We start from the raw sequence: 15,598 nt of genomic DNA, 5'->3' as shown, positions 1-15,598 counted from the left end.
ACCTTAGACCTCTGTCAACCAAAGGACCAGGCAGGATTCCGTAAAGGCTACTCAACAATAGACCATATTCACACTATCAATCAAGTGATAGAGAAATGTGCAGAATATAACCAACCGTTATATATAGCTTTCATTGATTACGAGAAAGTGTTTGATTCAGTCGAAACCTCAGCAGTCATGGAGGCATTACGGAATCAGGGTGTAGATGAGCCATATGTAAAGATACTGGAAGATATCTATAGCGGCTCCACAGCCACCGTAGTCCTCCACAAAGAAAGCAACAAAATCCCTATGAAGAAAGGCGTCAGACAGGGAGATACGATATCCCCAATGCTATTCACAGCATGTTTACAGGAGGTATTCAGAGGCCTGGAGTGGGAAGAATTGCGGATAAAAGTTGATGGAGAATACCTTAGCAACTTGCGATTCGCTGATGATATTACCTTGCTTAGTAACTCAGGAGACCAATTGCAATGCATGCTCGCTGACCTGGAGAGGCAAAGCAGAAGGGTGGGTCTGAAAATTAATCTGCAGAAAACTAAAGTAATGTTTAACAGGCTCGGAAGAGAACAGCAGTTTACGATAGGTAGCGAAGCACTGGAAGGGGTAAGGGACTACATCTACTTAGGGCAGGTAGTGACCACGGATCCGGATCATGAGACTGAAATAACCAGAAGAATAAGAATGGGCTGGGGTGCGTTTGGCAGGCATTCTCAAATCATGAACAGCAGGTTGCCACTATCCCTCAAAAGGAAAGTGTATAACAGCTGTGTGTTACCAGTACTCACATATGGGGCAGAAACCTGGAGACTTACGAAAAGGGTTCTGCTGAAATTGAGGACGACGCAACGAGCTATGGAGAGAAGAATGATGGGTGTGACGTTAAGGGATAAGAAAAGAGCAGATTGTGTGAGGCAACAAACGCGGGTAAACGACATCTTAGTTCAAATCAATAAAAAGAAATGGGCATGGGCCGGACTTGTAATGAGGAGGGAAGATAACCGATGGTCAGTAAGGGTTACGGACTGGATTCCAAGGGAAGGGATGCGTAGCAGGGGGCGGCAGAAAGTTAGGTGGGCGGATGACATTAAGACGTTTGCAGGGACAACATGGCCACAATTAGTACATGACCGGGGTAGTTGGAGAAGTATGGGAGAGGCCTTTGCCCTACAGTGGGCGTAACTAGGCTGATGATGATGATGATGATAGGGCCAATAATTATGTCGCCATAGTATAAACACGCACGGCGCCTATTGCCTCCCCATACAATCACGGTACCAATGCCACACCTGGGGCCCGCATGGAGGATTAGGTCTCCAAAGACGCCCAGTGCTTTGGCTGCAAAACGGGTGAAACCAAGTGGGCGCATCGTCAAGGCTCCGCTCACACATCGCTTCGAACTAGCCACGACAGCGTTTATTATTATTATGCTTGCCTTGCGGATCGCACTTGACGGGATCAAAGCGTCCGCTGTCGAGCTAGATAACGGGTCGAACGCAATTGAACATTTAAAACAAACTTTAATTACACTAATAAGGTCAGAAAAGCAAGTCAAAAATACACAATACGTTCCGTTTTAGCCCGTAAAAAAGTGGCCCGGTCTCTAGGGCCGGTGGGGCGAGTCTGCCCGTCCCGCGCTTTTCCAACCGCGGTTTTTATCCCCGTCGCCGCCCCCAGGCCCGGGAAACAACACCTGACACCCCGAAGCCTTGTCACTGGGACACTTCCAGGAACCGAACGGTGGGAGCGGGCCCTTTCTTTCGCGCACAGCTCGGAGTCCGCGGGGGGTCAGTGAAAGAGAAAGCAATAAAAGTAACGAAGGCTCGCTTCCCTCTTGAAGGAAAATTCTGGCCGTGCATTCGCGATGCGCGCAGAACAATTATAGATACACATTTCTTGCTGCTGGCGCGAGCATTTCGCGCGCTAACAATGGAGTTCCTGGTGTGCAGATGTATGCATGCTGCATCACTGCACTTGCAGCGGGCTGCTTCGACGGACGGTACACTTCAAGGCTTCAGACGCTAACGGTTTTCAGTAACCCTCGTCTCGTGGATCGTGGACCGTTGAGGTGCGTCGCCTGCAACGCCGGCGGTAGCACTTAGCATCCTGCTCGTTCTAGCAGACCCTCACAGCTGACAAGACGCCGGTATAACGTCCGACTATTCTAGCTGTTTTGATTCCAAATTGGCCATGAGCCCTCTACGATAGGTAAAAATGGTTCGGGGTTAGCCCATATGGGTGTGGCAACCGCCCATACGGGCTCAACCCGAACCATCCTGACCTATCATGCAAGGCTAATGGCCGATTTAGCACAAAAACAAATTGGGATAGTTTCACGTTTTAGGGCCCTAGCCGTCATCGCGTGTGCTTTGTCTACCAGCATGTGGCCCCACAAATGCTTAGAACATCGTCTGAGGATACGCAGTTGAACGCCAAAGCTTGCTGTCACTCTTTTATCGGGATCATTTCATAATATCACACACAATTTTCTCGGAAGTAGCGAATTAAAGAAGTATAAAACTGTCATGCAATTTCTGGGATAACTTACCGCCGCCGTTGAAGATTGCGATGAAGGCTCTGGCTTCATAATGATGTTCTCTCGTTGCCTCAACGCTGCTGTAGCTGGTTTCTTCTTCTCTTGCTTCTTCGATTGCTTCATTGCCGACTGCAGAAGGTCACGCGAGCGAAGAGGATAACGAGGACGATGATGCGCACATATTGCACGTAGTTAATGCGGGATATCAACTAAGAATCGTGGGAAGGAGTTTACCTAGCAGAAATTCTTAATCTGAGAGGAGGATCGAGAAAGAAAGCAGACAGAAAAAAATAACAAATATAGTAAGTGAATGAGCACTCAGGCTAACCAACTGCGCCTTCTGAGTTACTAATGGAGGAGGCATTGCTCCAACATTAATTAGATAGTACTGCCGGAGATAATTAAGGCATCATTATGCGTGAATGTTTAGTATTCGTTTCAGTGAAATCAATAACCATGGAAAGTCAAAGCGCTAACAAAAATGTTTGTCCTGCAAAAAAGAAGCCCTTGCCATCGACCTGCGTACGTGCCACGGGCAGCGCATCAGTGAATCAGTCAAACAAAAACGATTAAATGCTTCAATGGTATCCCATCAGAAGCATCCACAAGTGTTTGCAATAACCAGCTGCGACATATTTAGGCAAAAAGTACACCATCTCTATCCGGAAAAAAAAGACGTTCGATAATTACGATACTGCCTAATTCGCAATTTGAGCGCAACTTCATCTGCGTTTTTATTTCTCGATATACTGATACAAATAATTTCAGACCCAAATAACCGCATCGTCTGGCACAGGGCCAGTGTCGTCTGCTTTTTCGTAGAGCGAAAAGCAGTATGGGGGGGGGGGGAACTCTGGCAAGACGAGCGGCATCGCGGCCAGCATTTGAAGAAGACGATGAGGAACGCGAGAGCAGTGGCACGAGTGAGTGAGTTAGAACTTTATTTAGGTCCTGAGGGGAAATCAATCCGGCGGCTCCACCCAGGTGGGGGCCGGTAGACAGAGTCCTTCGGCGACGGCCCGGGCCCTCTGGACAGCCTTGAGCTGAGCGATGAGCTCTGTGCTGAGCGCTGATTCCCAAGAAGACTGGTCGGGAAAGTCCGTGCTCGCGTTGGCAGTGCACAGCCAGAGCATGTGTTCAGCAGTGGCACGAACGCGTTCGCGCTATAGGGTGCCTACATGTTAGCGCTGTTGTAGGGTGGTCACAACAATAAAACTTTGGTCGTTATTTACCGCCAAATTTGGTGAGTACATATTTTAGTCCACAATCTCGATAGAAGTCACAGCAGATTCCTGCATTCTTTTTTTGTCACGTGCTGATGTACCCATGTTGGCACGCGATCTACTAAATTTCTTTAATTTTGTTTTACACCAACGAGCCCACGAAACCTGCGTACGTCGCTAATACACAAAAGGGGTCTTCCTTTTCTTTTACCACATCGAAATTCTTTTTTTTTTCTATTGCATGTCTTGCGACACGTATGCAGCAACAAGTTGTAAGGCACGGTGGGCCGTTCGTGGCAGTATTATCTCACGCCAAGAACTGAAATAAACGTGGTTTCATTCATTCTTTCACGCCACGAAATTGAACTGCATTAAGCATTGTTGTTGCCCTCCGGTTTGAAGGGTGTTTCTTCGGAGTGTGCTGTAATAAAGACTGCGCTTACATAGGCTGTTCAACTAAAACATAGACGTGCCGTGTACGGCGCTCAGACACGCTATACGTATGTGGCCGCTGACGCCAAAGCTTATTAAAGGAAGTTAGTTTCACGTGACCTAGGGTTGTGGGAAACGTGGCCTGTCGGCTGGTATTTCGCCCATTTGTCTCCCACACCTTATAATTTGTCGAAAAGTTTCACCCGCCGATTCGGCTGACCGCGGCAAGTACCCTCAGAAAGGCTGTCACCACCCTTAAAGAGCGCTTCCAGGTAGGCTGACGCGCAACCCGGTGAACGGTGTCCTAAGAGATGCGGTCTAAAATTACCCCACCATGCTGCTCTGAAATTGTCACACAAATGTTTCATAATGCATGATAATTGTTTTGGAACGACGAAAACTTCAACTAAAACACATGAAACACCGTAACCACCATGCACAAAACTACATAATAAAGATGTTGCATAATTAGGTGAAGTGATTGCATGCTCGATTTGCTAAAATAGAGAAATATTCATTACTAGTTCTACTTCCCAAACTACGTCCCGAACATTTATTTATTGTCTATCAGCAGCGTTCATTGACTGATTAAAGCATAAACCACTGTAGAACTACTTCAATTACTGTCTTTACATTGGAGAAGGCAAACAGCAATCTGAAAACTGGGATCATAACAAACATGTTGTCCCGTGTGATGCGAAAGAAACTTTTTCCGTACTTCCTTTGCATACTGACACTGTTATGACGCCACGGCACGCAGCAGCGCCTACCATTTTAGTCGGATGGCAGCAGCTGCAAAACGTAACCTACGAACACGTGTTACTCTCCTAAATCAAATACCAAAATTGCGTTAACAGGTGAAATGCGCGAAAGTAGGGAAGAGGCGAAGCTACGAGAAAGGACAATTCGCTTTTACGAAAGTCGCGTGCGGAACACTGGTGCATCACATGGTATGCAATACACTCATGCTAAACAACGGAGACATCTGCCCACATCTCCCACGCAATACCCCACTGGCAGACCCATGGGTGCCGTCTACAGATGCGGGCTCGGCGGCTCGAGCCCCCTCCTCCCCAGTGACGCTAAATCGTCCCCCTCTTCCGCTGCTCACTGTACTGTGCATTTGTAGCGCGATACTTACACCACTATGTGTTCCGTCTCTGATCGCTATGTTGCCCCTAAATATTTATTGATTAAATTTTCCAATTCTCTAAAAGCTTGTCGTAATAATGTTGGTGCTGTCGTGCTTCACTTTTTATGAAAATAGACTTTTCGTTATAGTTTATGCGAGCGCTGATAACAGAAGGAAAAGGGCATGAAAAAAATTCAGCAAACTAACCTTCATTTCTAAAGGCATGCACAGGTTTTCCGTGGAGCACCAGCTTTTTTCAATTCGGTCCGTGCTGGTCTTCCCGTGAACGGCAGTGATGCCCACTTATGAAAAGCAGTGGGAGGCGTAAGGATTGTGCCTTACATCTTGTATCGACTCCTTCAAAGAACTGGTCATCCGTCAGAAGTTCTAACCAACATTCTATCACCGTTGTCGCTCCAAGGGTAGCGCATAGACGAGCACTTATAATAACGCACGATAGGAAAGGTTCCTAAGATTCCCTGCAATGAAGTTGGGAAATACTTTCTGATATTGGCATAGAACGATTAGTAGCCCTTCAGTTCGTTTTATTGCGATAGCAGGTACAGACACACCAGGCTCCTTTCTGCCGTCGCCGTGAGCTTCCGCATAAAATCCAAGGGCGATAAAATCGTGGCCGCACGCCGTGCGCCGTATTTGCGAGTGAACTGGGTGAAGGCTTGCGAGGGTGAGCCGGCGATCAAAGCTTAATCACGCGCACGCAGGCACGAAAGCGGGGAGGGTGCGCGCCATTTTCCTTTCCGCACAAGGCTCCAGGCGGAGGGCAGGGAGAGTGGGAGCGTTCTATTACGGCAGTTCGCGCGGACCGCTTTATGTCGAAAGCCATCTGCGACGGCGGAAGAGTCCGGCGCGCGCTGTGCTTTCGCGGCTTAGTTCGCGTTGGAAGCGAGACGCAGCATGAAGGTCATCTCGCTCGCTGCTGCTGCCGCGTTTCATCGCTCCAATGTTTAGACAGCGAGTTTCTGCTGCAATAGAGTGAGATGTGTTAATGTTTCTTTGTGTGAGCGTGACCCCATGCTTGTTATTTTAGTTAATATGTCAATGCTCACAGTTTTATACGGCCGACAAAACCGCTATCCTTACTTCGTATAGCTAGCTGTCCATTAATTTGCTACGGTAACGATGGTTCACCTTTAGGGCATAACTGAAACCTTTTTTTTATCAAATACGGTGCGTCACATGTCGTTGTACGAACAAAATCGTATTGCGGAGCTGTTACTTAAGGGAATGTCGCAACGCGATATACCACCTGGTAGAGAGGTCAAAGATATAAGTGAGCATAATTAAGAGGAAGCTGCAGCTCGGGTGCTCCTATCTAAATACATGTAAAAGGAGAATTCCTTATTCTCGGCAACCACTGCACCAAATTTGGCGAGGTTTGCTGTATGTAAAGGAAAAACTTAAAATCCAGTGACTGTTCGTTTCTAATTTTTGATATAGATCGTAAATGTTTCGTAAAAAAATGGCATTAAACGAAAATTTTCTGAAAGCGAAAGTATCAAGTTGAGAACTCTGTTACTCAGCAATGAAGAACCATATCACAAATCTGTACATTACATCTAATGGTATCTTTGACGCGTACAAAATTTATATGTTACACATGAATCTTGAAAAAAAATGCAGTAATATGGAAATACAGCTTTTGCAGAACCCTTGTAGACAACGTAACAAATTCACGTAAGATACAAGATGACATATCCAATTTGTTCGCTTTCAGTGATCTAATGAATGCCGTTTACAGAACCGCGATGTGTGCTCTTAATGCAGAGCTATTAATTTGTAAACTTCGTGCTTATATTTTTCTCAACCTTCCGAATACTTAAATATCTGTTTAACAAAATTCACACCCTCAATCTAAATTCTGCTTCCAACAGTCACTAGAATGTACCTTCCTCTCTCAAATGCTACAAATTTCGTTAAAATCGGTTCAGGAGTTCTCTCAGAAAATTCTTTTTGCTTTGACTCGATCTATAGAAGGCCTTCGACAGGGTCAAGCACGCGGTCATCCTCGACAGAATCGCGCAACTCGGCCTGGGCGAACGAACGTATAATTATATCCTAAATTTCCTTACGGGAAGAACGGCCAGAATTAGACTCGACAAGAAAGAGAGCATCCAGGTGGACATGGGCAGAGCTGGCACACCACAAGGGTCCGCCGTGTCACCGATGCTGTTTAACCTCGTCATGATCGGACTATCGGAAAAGCTGGAGCGAATAGAAGGCATTAATCACACCGTTTATGCAGACGACATTACGATTTGGACCACGAAGGACGCAAGCGAAGGCGACATGGAGAACAGACTTCAAGGGGCGGTGGACGCAATCGAAAATTATCTGGAGGGCAACGGACTAGAATGCTCGCGTGAGAAATCGGAACCGCAGCTCCACCGTCCCAGGAGGCTAGGCAAACAGTCCAGAGACGTAGCGGAACTGCACAAAAGGGGAATCGGATTAACCACGAGAAAAGGCACGGAGATACCCATGGTCGGAGCCATGGGTAACCAACGCGGTAACTATAACGCGCCTGGAAAAGAAAGTTACGGCGACCATTCGGCCAATACAGAGAGTCTTGAACAACAGGAGGGACATTAAAGAAAGAAACGTCGTACGGCTCGTTCAGGCCTTCGCGATCAGCCACGTCGCGTACGTGGCGGTGTTCGTCCACTGCTACAGAACAAGGCTGAGAAAGACAAGATTGACGAGCTCATTAGAAAAGCGTACAGAACGGCGCTCGGTCTCCCCTAATACACAAGAAACGAAAAGTTACTACAACTTGGGGTACATAACACGGTGAAGGAAATCGTGGAAGCACAGAGGATAGCGCAACTCGAAAGACTCGGGAAGCAAAGTGGGCCGGGAAATCATGGAAAAGATCGCCACAAATTGAATGGCCCCAAGACGCAGACTCACCCAGACGTTCGAGCCACAATAAACACGGAAAATATCCCGAAGAATATGCACCTCGTGCACAATGTCGAGAGGAGAAAATGCCGCACGAAAACGATTGTCAAGAACCACGGCGCGCAGGAGGGGATGCTCTTCGTAGACGCCGCCCGGCACCCCCGAAACCGGGACGACAATGGGGGTGTCGGCGCTGACAAAGGTAACTCCCTCTTCGCAATCGCGGTCGTATGGACGAAAGGAAAGACTGTGACTGCGGGCTCCGTAGGAGCCAGATCGTCGAAGGCAGCGGAAGAAACGCCAATCGCAGTGGCTGTAATCAACGGTCGGCAACAAGACAAAACAATAATCAGCGACTCCAAGACGGCTGTTAGGAACTTCAAAAAGGGCTGGGTCTCCACTGTTATGGCCAAAATCCTCAACAGCAGAGCAGAAGGCTTCAAGAACGGCAAAATAACACCTAAATACCTCAAATGGATCCCGCCACATATGGGAGAAGATACCACGAATGGCCTTCCCAACCTCAACGAGAAGGCCCACCGAGCCGGGCGAGAACTAACCCATCGCGGCTCGGACACTGACGGCTCAACACCTCGCAACCCCCGGGGAAGAGGGAAGGACTGCGGCGGAGGCGATGGAGAACACGGAGGAGGCAACAACGACGAAGTAGCAATGAACGACGAGAGGGACAGACTGGTCACGTACCACGACATACTGACACACCATACGAAACAAAAAGAAGCATACCCACAACCCCACAAACAACTTGACAGGTCTCAAGAAGCAGATTGGAGAAGTTTGCAAACCAGAACGTTCCGAAATCCAGTACATTTAAACAGAGTAAATTCAACACAATACCCAGACGCGAGCTGCAAGCTCTGCAAGCACGAACACGCAGATATGGCACACATCTTGTGGAAGTGCACAAAGATCAGATCGATATATGTAGAGGACAACATAGAACCGGACCTTCTCGAGGATGATAATGAAGCAACATTTATTGGGCCCGAAATAAATCGATGGTGAACGCAGGCACCAGACGAGGTGGTTCCCTAGTTACGGGACCCATATGTTTCCAGCAGCTCTTGGCCCCTGTCCGTCATTGCGAGCTGAATCGGTAGGGTGGGGCTGGATAACAAAGTCTCCCATCGCTCAAGTGGTTGGTGATTGGGGGTGTTGGTTGGAAGCGGAGGAAGGGGGGTCTTCAGTTCTGTGCACTATGCCAAGACATGCGGCAGGGTGCCCTTTTCTCTTCTCTAAAAAGGACAGAGCATATCGTATTCCGCAGGGTACACGCGGGTACACGCAGGATCGTCTGTTGTTGCCTGGTGAGTTTGGGGTGCGGTTCTGGCAGTCTGCACCTTTCCTCGCGGTACATCCGGGTAATGTCCCGAAAGCTGGTAACCGGGTGCGGTGGCTCTTCCTGCTCGTGCTCGGCCCAGATTGACATCTCTCGGGCATGGTAGTCGGCGACGGTGTTGCCTACTACCTGCGAGTGAGGCGGGACTCCCACGAGCTCTATGGCTCTTCCCGGAGGCTTGTGCTTGGCTAGAATGGTTCGGGTCGCGGAGGAAATTACCCCCCTGCAGAAGCTTCTGTAGGCTAGGATGTAACCACCACCGCTGCACGGTCACTGTGTTTTCGGAGCGAGGTGTCCGCGTAGAGAACCCTGGGGTTCTCTTCCAGCTTCCGGGCTAGGGCTTTGGCTCGCGCGGTGCGCCTCTCGTCGTCCTTGCCCGGCCTCGTCCTTGTCCTCGAGGAGCAATGACTGAGTGCTCTGACTAGCTCGGAACTACACGATAAAGCCCGGGCAGCGGTGGAAAGGCTATGCCTCACCGCACATACTGTCCGGGTGGCCTGAGCCCGGGCTGCAACCTCGCAGGTCCTTTGCTCATTAAAGTTTTTTCCGTCCGTCCGTTTTTGCGTTTTACATGTATTTGAATCGGCCGCGTTGGAGTTGGCCCCGAGCTTCCTTTTAAGGCCTACCGCAACCGCGACGGTAGACTTGCCGACAAGGAGTGGGCGACCAAGAGCAACAACTCGTCGATTCGCTCATCGTTGGCTGTGTTGCGTTGGACCCATTTACCAACGCCGACAAAATTTGCGATGAGCTTCACCTAACGGTGCCGTTCAGCACAATCTGGCGGTGACATTGAGAAGCAGTCGCCACCGGAAGCAATTACTACGCATTTCCAGCTACCACGCCAACTTTCGGTATGCGAAAACTTATTTTTACCTGCTTTTGGTATGTAATGAGGCCTGTATCTTAATGACATTTTTATCTTGGAAATATTACAACGAAAAACGCAAGTGGTCAACGAGAAATAACCGTATCCCTCTACGGGAACCTCAACGAAAATAAAAGACAACGGTTGCAAATGACAAAAGCTTGAAGGAGAAACAAAGCAACAGAAATAAAATTTATCCTTGTAAAATTCTGTGTCAATAATTTTAACAGTACCTTAAGATTTATTTTCTTGCATACATTATTAAGCCCTCGACCACTTACCTTTATTTAATACCAGCTGCGGTGTTAGAAGGTTGTCAGTCTTTCAGGAAATTAAAAAGAAAGATTAGCCGCAGGCAGAATACATTTGTCATGACTGGTTTTCAAGACGTGAATTGATTCTCCGAAATATTTTAAATACCTAATCATACGAGTGCTAGAATGCTTTCATTGCTGACGTGAACTACTTCATTGCGAATACCCGACATCGAGAAGCAGGTGTGATTACACGTCGTGAGTGTCTGCAGTGAGCACAAACTGCAGGCTCACAGTACGCCTCAGAGAACGTGCCGTGTGATAATACTCGAAGCGGTAAGTACTGCCGAAATTTATTTCTTCGCCTTCTTCCACATGTGTAAGGGCAGAAGCTACCTGCATAAACTGTGGTTTTAGTGTTCATCATCCATTGTCTCTCTTTACCATTTAAACTTATTACTCTAATATTTCGATTTCTAGGATAACCCGACAGACTCACAATTGAACGTCGGCCATCTGTTCGTGCGTGGTATTGTGCCACTTTCCTTGCTTTGCGAGAAGTTTACTCACTAAATTACATTGGAGGTTATACGTGAAACTTTACGACACGAGTATTATGCTGGTATTCTGCATTTTCGAACGCTGCGCTTGCCCTTTGCCGTAGCCATCGTCTGGCTAGACTTATATTTTCTAAAGTGGCCTCCAAATTCTTAAGCTTATAGGCGAATTTCTTTCGCCCGCATTAGAACCACAGAACGCTTCAGTTTTTTTTTTGTCTTAGACGTGACCTCACATGCTTACGCATATTATTCTTGCGGAACGTGATGTCTTCCCCCATTGAGAGCCAAACTACATCCCGCAGTTATGCTTTCCTTAATACGACTCGGAATATCGAAGTATTATCAGCGGTCAATGCTTTTTCAAAGCACTAGCATATAATGTCTCCCTTAAGTGTAAGAGTGCAAAAAATTCTCTTCATAGATTAACCGGGATTAATGCAAGAGATCTCGGTACTGTGCATTTCGGTATATACACAATCAAACAGAGAACGGAACTACAACTTATGTGAGAAATTGTTACGTTTGTGTTTTAACTTATCCATGGCTGCATATAAAGCGGGGCGCGGGGTTAGGTATGTGAGTAGTTTAATGCCCCAGCATTGGGATTCAAAGCGTTTGTGGTTCGACATTGATACTGAATTCGATATCCTGCCGGCGTGCCTTTAGAGCATACAACCCTAACAAATAATATACGGCAAGTTTTCATTGCAGTGCGCACCCTTATATATAGTTAACTTATATTCTGATATTCTAAACCTTGCAATGAAACAATTCATCCGGGGTAATAAATGTTGAAATAAGTGAAAGAAATCAGCACTTAGTTAATATTCGAAAATGATTTGCTACCGACGACGGAAACTAGATGCTCTCTCTGGTTTCTGATCATTGTAGCCACATCAGCACGTATTCGTTATTACCAACACTCATATTTTTTTTAAGACGCACCTGTTTCTAGGCGCGTACTTCCATGTGACCACTTTAAATGTTAAAACAAGCATGACCTACGGTTCAGTTGATCACGCGTTCTACCGCACACTCAAAGTAACTTTTATCACACATTTGCATTACTCGCTACAAGCTAGAGAGGCTCTTGTGGTAAGGTTTGGCAGACATTCAATTCGCTTATTATCTATGCGAGCTGATGGGGCCGAGTGCCTTGAGCCTTTGTGCCTGCACATACTGCAGCTTATAGCGGCTGTATTTCATTTAATAATAATATACAACCAGTTCTGGCGAGTGTGCGAGTACTTTTCTTGCACGTTTATTTCACGTAATGCAGCGCATTACATCCAGTGAGAATGTCTGTGTTGGTGAAATTTCATGGGAAACAAAACTTACTTCTAACGAAGAAATACAATGAGAAATACTGCTTTCCTTTTGGATATCAGCGTTAAGGGATTAAGTAAGAACACACTAGTAATTGCGGTATTACTAAAGATATACCGAAGTCAAGCCGTATTTGTACTGGTAATACCTACAAAAAATCTTCAACTGAAAATATGCTATTCTCCGTTTACAGTTTGCGCTTCACTTGTCTTGTACTTGTTTTCCACTAATTTCGTGTGTCATCCAGCCTCCCACAGCCCTAGACAGCGATGGTGCTATTCAGACAAATCGGTAATCTGTTCTCCTGCCTGACCAAAGATGAATCTTTCTTGATTGTTCCCTTCGCAAAGCTTAGATTAGGGACTCATTTATTATTTCACGATTTAACTTCGTTTTAAACTTCTCAGCTCAGATATTAATAATAGTCAGTTATTATGATTGGTGAGAGCAGGCTGTGCAAAGAAAATTTTTAAATCTGTCTGCGATTGTTCTACTATAAACTGCAACTGTAGCATCTATCATATTGCGTTCTTTATAGGTACATATGTCGAATTGTAGGCGGGCAAAATTAAGTGGTGGCTGAGAAATGCCACGCCATACGTTCTTCATTTTAAAAATGCGAACAAAAATCTACAACATAGTCAGAAATGCCGTAGCCTAGGTAGTTGACTATATAAAAACTATCTCGCATCAGACCTACAAATTTCAAATCATATGCGCCAGATGTGTCAGAGATTGCCGAGCGCTCCAAACTTTCACGTAACATACCATAAAGTTGCTTTCTGTGTTTACCCTACTTACTGATTGTTTGAGCGCGGGCTCTTCTGTGAACCGACCACATCCAAATGAAATTATCTGCCACTTCAATTTAACTTGTCATACATTGTGTAGTGCTTTTCTTGAGATTCCTTACTTTACCATGGATGGATAGAATGTACCGAGATGTGGCAATTTCATGAGTTCAAAAATCTTCGGCAGGCAATAGCTGAAAGCCTAGAACGTGGCAGGCTTACAAAGCTAAAAGTCTGCTCGTGAAATACGGAAAAACTGACGTCGGTAGTACGCTAAAGAATGTTTTCTGGGTAAGTCATTAGAACTTCGCGACATTTAAAGCTCAAGCAAAGAGCAACATGTCGCCTTTACAGTTTCTTTTTTTGCTTTGTGCTTAAGATAACATGCGACAGCGAACGCGATTTTGTACTCTCTCCCACTCCTTAGTAGTAGGGTTTAGATCGGCAATGTCTATTAAATGCACGAGAACGGAACGATGGTTGCGCTCGTCATCCATTGCGCCAAATTTTATGAATCTTCTTGCATTTAAAGGAAAACATTCATGACTGGTGACTGCAGGCGCAAATCTTTATTTAGTTTCCTAAAAAGTCGTCTACGAAATGTTTGAAAATTGCTAAATTGAAAAGAAAAACTAAGAGGGCCAAATTTCCGAATCGCAAGCTCAGCATTAATAATCGATAGCAATATTTTTGTAAACTACTCCTATTAAGACATCTAAAGCACAAAGAAATCAGATAGTTATCCGCCACCTTCAATTAGACTGATTGTTTGCTGTAGGTGCTTCGCCAACCCTCGGAAACATTGGAACAATTCAAGTGACTTATTTATTGAGAACCTTTCCGCGCAGTATAGTACACTAGCATAGGACATAAGTGACCAGAATTATCAAGGCGTACTGTAACCGCGGCGGTAGAGTTGCTGACAAAGAGTGGCCGACTAAATCTAACAACTAAACTCACCGATTCGCTCTTCGTTGCCTGTGTTGCGGTGGACCCGACAAAATTCGCGATGAGCTTAACCTAACCGTGCCGTTCCAGACAATTTGGCGGCGACTGTGATGAGCGGTCGCCACCCGAAGCAATTACAGCGCATGTATCATTCCACACCACGCCCACCGTCATATAATGTTTCACATATATTGGACAATTCCCGCCCAGGGAAGTTTGAACACTGCTTGTTTTGCAGCTACCGCGCCAACTTTAGTTATATGAAAACGTATTTTTAGGTGCTTTTCGTACATGATCAGGTCTGTATCTCAATGACATTTTACATTGGAAATATCACAACGAAAAGCGCTAGTCGTCGACGAGAAATACCCGTATCCCTTTCAAGGAGCCTAAATGAATAAAAAAGAAGACAACGGTCGCAAATTGCCAAATGCTTAAGGTGAAACAAAGCAACTGAAAGAAAATATATTCTTCTAAAACTCTATGCGCCAATAATTATAACAGTTTCTTAACAATCTTCTTGCTTGCATACTATATTAAACCCTCGACCATTTATTTCCCTTTATATCATACCAGCTGCGGTGTTTGAAGGTTGTAGTCAGTCTTTCAGCAAACATTAAAATAAAATTTAGCAGCAGGCGGAATACATTTGTGATGACTTGCTTGCAAGACGTCAGTCCAACGGAATATTTTAAATTGCTAATCATAAGAGTGCTAGAATACTTTCATTGCTGGCATTAACTGCGTCATTGTGATTGCCCGGACTCGAGAAGCAGCAGTTATACACCGGGATTGTCTGCGGTCAGCACAAATTGCAGGCTCAAAGTGTGTCTCAGAGAACGTGTCGTGTGATAAGGCTCGAGGCGGTAAGTACTGGCGAAATTTATTTCTTCACCTCCCTCCACATGTGTGAGGGCAGAAGCTACCTCCGTAAACTGTGGTTTTAATGTTCATCTTATATTGTTTCTCTTCGCCACTTAAACTTACATTATAATTTCGATTTCTATGATGATGCGACAGAGTCACCATGGACCGTCGTCCACCTGCTCGTGCATGGTATTCTGCCACTTTCCTTGCTTTGCGAGAACTTTACTCACTGAACAGCATTAGAGGGTACACATGAAACTTCACGCCACGAGTGTTATTCTAGTATTCTGCATTTTCGAACGCTGTGCTTGCCCTTTGCCGTAGTCTTCATCTGGCTAGAGATGTATGCAAAAGTGGCTCCCAAGTTCCTAAGCTTAGAGGC

General features: G+C 45.9%; 1 protein-coding gene across 1 annotated transcript in view; it reads left to right on the top strand.

Annotated features, from left to right (window-relative positions):
* The first annotated feature begins 15,086 nt into the window (after positions 1 to 15,086).
* The window catches only part of LOC142574117 (uncharacterized), a 28,124-nt gene continuing 27,612 nt past the window's right edge, over positions 15,087 to 15,598 (top strand). Inside the window, exon 1 of the mRNA XM_075683275.1 lies at positions 15,087 to 15,215. The gene's annotated coding sequence lies outside the window, so the exon portion shown is untranslated. The remainder of the gene's footprint in view (positions 15,216 to 15,598) is intronic.

Source organism: Dermacentor variabilis, chromosome 3 (assembly GCF_050947875.1).
Source record: "Dermacentor variabilis isolate Ectoservices chromosome 3, ASM5094787v1, whole genome shotgun sequence".
Lineage (NCBI taxonomy): Eukaryota > Metazoa > Arthropoda > Arachnida > Ixodida > Ixodidae > Dermacentor > Dermacentor variabilis.
This window is presented reverse-complemented; position numbering and strand designations above follow the sequence as displayed.